Source organism: Adiantum capillus-veneris, chromosome 18, assembly GCF_014529385.1.
Source record: "Adiantum capillus-veneris isolate H3 chromosome 18, ASM1452938v2, whole genome shotgun sequence".
NCBI classification, from domain to species: Eukaryota; Viridiplantae; Streptophyta; class Polypodiopsida; order Polypodiales; family Pteridaceae; genus Adiantum; species Adiantum capillus-veneris.
The window spans coordinates 6670026-6674654 of NC_140948.1; the positions used below are offsets into that span (position 1 = coordinate 6670026).

A 4629-nucleotide genomic window follows, 5' to 3' on the forward strand; every position below is an offset into this window, starting at 1 on the left:
TGACTCTGCAATAGTTTGCTTGCTGTGAATTCGGAAACACTGTTCTGCTCGAATTCTACCGATGCCCTGTAGGAAAACAACTCCCTCCTCTACATGGGGAGGACCATGATGCGCGAACCCTCATTAGCACGATGCAAAATGGCACGGTTCTATTCAAGAAGAAATTCTTGATGAGGCAGAGGTAGTTAATCAAGACTTACAAGGAGTCGTGATGCAAGATGGGCCTGCAGAGATGATGACCAATGATTTGCAAGAAGAGCCCGTGAAAGCCATGACCAATCTAGACATTCATGTGTCTAGAAATGAAGAAGTGTGTGCAGCGCAAGATGATTCCGGGGATTTGGTAGATTGTGTAAAATACGATCCGTCGAGCAGGGAAGCTATAACCCTCTGCGATAGTAGTGAGGTTATTGGTGTGCCAGCTGTGGGTATTGATGGGGCCTATCCTGCCATGGTGGGCAGAGCTATTGCTCCATGTAAACAAGAAGCAGATGAGGTTATGCAGGAGGAGATGAGGGCTGTGACGGTAGGGGATGATGATGGAGAGATGGCTGTAGATGGCCTTGCTGCGCACGAGGCACTTAAAGCTATTGATGCCTATGAAGAAGACATCCTGGGGTTGCGGGATTGTGTGTCAGTTTCAAGCCCTGGTACTCCATGTGCGAAAGAGGGGTCTGATGCAGTTGATTCGAATGAAGATCGATCTTCTGTAGTAGAGGAGCTATTGAACACTCAGGAGCAGAGCTTAACTGACCAAAGGCAAGATAAAACTCCAGGTGCGCCGCAAGGAGGTCTTCGGGACCTTGATGTTTCTGATAGTGTACTCCTAAAGAAGCTTTCTGAGGAATGTGGACAGCTGAAATATTTACTGGGAAAGTTGCTTGCCCAAAGCAAGGCGCAAAGTAAGGTAATTAGCGTACTTGGTGATAGGCTTGAGATGCTTGAACAACAAAAACAGCGAGGTTGTCAGAACAAGGCACAGAGGGAGAAAGGAAGCTGAAGAAGGGATCTAAACAGCGTGAAAAGTGTTGCAAGTATCAATGACATTGTCAAAACGGTCTGAATCTTTTCTACTAAATGTATATTGGAGAGGCAGAATTTGCAAATTTGGTGGAATTTACTCAAACTTTCTATTGGCTAATGTTTTGTTGTGGCTCTTGGTGCTATGGGCTCTCTCTCTCTCTCTCTCTCTCTCTCTCCTCTCTCACACACACACACACACACACACACACACACACACCGTAGGCCTCGAGTTAAAGATCATTTAATAAAAAAATGTCGTTGCATATAGACCTAAGGTTAAACTTTACCCCTTTTCATTTAATCCTTCCTTTGGCTAGCTGCAACAAATGGGCATTTTGATTTTAACCCATAAAAACATCTTAGTGCTTCATCCTCAAGCTTCATCCTTTTGCCTTTGTGGACTTGTATCTCAAAATCTCTCTCTCTCTCTCTCTCTCTCTCTCTCTCTCTCTCTCTCTCTTGAATAACAGGTCTTGAGTTCAACTCCTCGTCAATTAGATCTTTAAGGTCTCTTGGGATAGTTTCCTACGAAGTTAAAACTCTCTTCTTCTTCTCTTTCTCTCTCTCTCTCTCTCTCTCTCTCTAGAATAATTGTTATGTAAGTTCCCTCTTTAGTGTATTTGTCTTGAGTTGAAGAGTGTATCACGTGTCCTGGGATTCTTCGTACAACACTTAAATTCCTCATCTCGTGGGTGAATTCCTCATCTCATGTGAGTGAAAAAAATAACAAGAGGAAATTGGAATAACCTTCAATCATTAAAACTAGGTAGATTGGCTATTGCTCTTGAGTAGTAAGTCTCGAGTTCAACACTCGTCACATTAATGTTTGTGCACATCATAAATAATGAGGTCTTTTTTTCACGTGGTTTTTCCCTCTATTGTACATATAAATGCATTGTGCAAGGATAACGACAATAAAGTACAATAAGTTTTGTAAATTTTTCAGGAGGAAATCCTCCAACAAACAACTAAAAACATGTGTTGAGCAATGTCTCAAATTGTACTTTATCCTCTTTGTGTCGGGGGAGGCTTGTGTGTGCCTACACGCTAATGTTTTGTATGCCTACATCCTTTGTGTGTATGAGAGGCAACTTTCTGTTCAAGGGGAGGTTTGTGAATTGTGTATCTCACCCTAGTGTGTTTTGAGGGGAGGATTGTGTGAGTGATATGCAACCAAAACCTACATAGGGGAGGATTGTTGGGATGCAAGGTTTTGTTGCATCTTTTGTGTGAACAACCCTTCCACCCCATGTGTCAATCCATGTGAAAAATCTGTTACAACCTTTGTGTAAAGAACAACCACTTGTATTTGTGTATAGGCAACCACATCTTGTGCTCATGTGTCAAAAGGCTCATCTTGTGCTCATGTGTCAAAAGATTGTCTATTTGTATAAGCCTATATAGACATATTTTTATGAATGATATCAAGCTTTATCATTTGCAAGTATACACTATATATTGTATTGTGTAATAGTTGCTCTTTCAAACTCTACACTAACCTCTCCAAGCATGTTATTAGCATGAATGGCACACTAGTCTATCCACCTTAACCTAACAAGTGTTAGTTCATTTGAAGTGTTGTAGCTATCCCAAATTATACTGTTTATTTGTATAAGCCTATATAGAGGCACATTTTTATGAATGATATCAAGCTTTATCATTTGCAAGTATACACTATATTGTATTGTGCAATAGTTTCTCTCTCAAGTTTTACAGTAACCTCTCCAAACATGCTATTAGCATGAATGACACATTAACCTATCCACCTAACCTAACAAGTTTCAGTTCATTTGAAGTGTTCTAGCTATCCCAAATTATTACTTGGCTTATTGGAAAGTAATACTAGATTTTGGTATTTGATGCAAACTTGAGCTTGACACCACAATTTAGCAAAATAGACTTGGTTTTTTGAAAGGTAAGATACACTTGTAGCATCCATGCACGAAGGTCGAGTCAGCTACACCCTCGGATTGAAATATTTGTGTTTGCAATTCTCTCTTTGCTACTATTGATAGACTGGGTTTTTTGAGAGATTAGGTACCTCTTGTAGCATCCATGCACTAGCATCGGGTCAACTACATTCCATGTATTGAAATATTTGTGTCTTATGGTTCTTTCTTTGCTACTATTGATATGGTGATGGTAGCCCACCCACGGTTTAGCACCGTTGTCGGTGAGACAACCTAGACTAGAAAAGAACTCAATGCAATCACGAGTAAAAGCCATTACCTCCTCAAGACCTCTTTAAAGTATTTGTATTTTTAATTTTGCGTGGTTAGCAGGTGAATTATTTTGTGTAGGATACCTGGGAGTAGAGATACTTACCAAGGACCTTGGTAGTTGCATGTTAGTTAGAAAAAAGGATGGTGATTGGGCCTTGAAACTTGTGTTGAGTCAATAAGGATAGCACCAAGTTAGGAATGTAGAATTTAGAGAAATTTTTGTTTTCTATCGTCTTGTGTTTATCTTTTAATTACAGTAGGAGTAAGGTAAGTAAAATATTGTCAGTGTTGCATCTGTGCTCAAAAAAATTGAAGTGAATGTAAAATCTGGCCAAAGTTGAAAATAGGCATACCTATTTTCATATGAGAGATGTGGTACTCATTTTTCATAGCTAAGCTCATTTTTACACTCCGAATAGCACTAGGAACATGTGCAAGTGGTAAAGTTGAAAAATCGATAGGCATAGGACCACTTAGAAAATATGTGTGCCTATTTTGCAGCTCGCCCATCTAGGTTCCAACCTCCACTCTTGACCACATAGCATGATTGTATATAGTGTGTAGGCAAAGCTACCATGCTTGGAAACATTTGGACCACATGATCTTGTAACAGAGCCAAAATTGGTTAAAAACTATTGAAATATGCAAAATAGGGCTACAAATAGGATTCCAAGAACCAAATTCAAATCCCTTCATCGATGAAACACTAATTGTGGGTAACCTAAAAAAGGAAACAAAAGTTTGTATTTGAGGAATCTAAAATAGGCGCGTCTATTTTAGATTTTCACCTATTAAGTACACTTTTTTTTGGAGTAATCTAAGCTTTATACATTACATTTGGAAGCTACAGACCAAAGTTGGAAGCATTTGGAGCTACAAGTTGAGAGACATTGCTAAAATAGCCTCAAACCTGCTAAAATTTTCCAAACTAGAGATAAAATCTAATCTAGAGAACCAAACCCAATGGACTTGATAGAGGAGTATAACTCCACTAGAAAAAATAAAGGAACTAGGGGAACAATGTATGTGATAGTAGAAAAGTCAGATATTGTGAGCAAATGGGAAAACAAAGCTGAAACGCGGGCCCTTAGTGAGGATATCATGGAAGGACCAACTTCCATGGGGGTGTTAAAGATATGGAGTATGTGCTGAGCTAGGAGGGCTATCGGTGTGATGTTTGAGCTCACCGAGGAGTGTGTCGGCTTAGAGCATGTTGCATATGGTTTATTTGTGAAGAGAAGCCACCATTGCCGTGTATTTGTGTCAATTTTCCCTTCCCTCTTCTCTTCTCTGCTTATGTGTGTGAGTTTCTAGGCGTGCATCGGCAGGCGTGTCCCCCTTGAGGGCGGTTGTGCAAAGAGAGATTGAGAGAGGTTGTGTGTGT

At 40.0% G+C, this 4629-nt stretch overlaps 1 pseudogene; it reads left to right on the top strand.

Moving 5' to 3' along the window:
* The first annotated feature begins 127 nt into the window (after positions 1 to 127).
* On the top strand, positions 128 to 1126 carry LOC147435187 (uncharacterized; annotated as a pseudogene).
* Positions 1127 to 4629: the final 3503 nt, after the last annotated feature.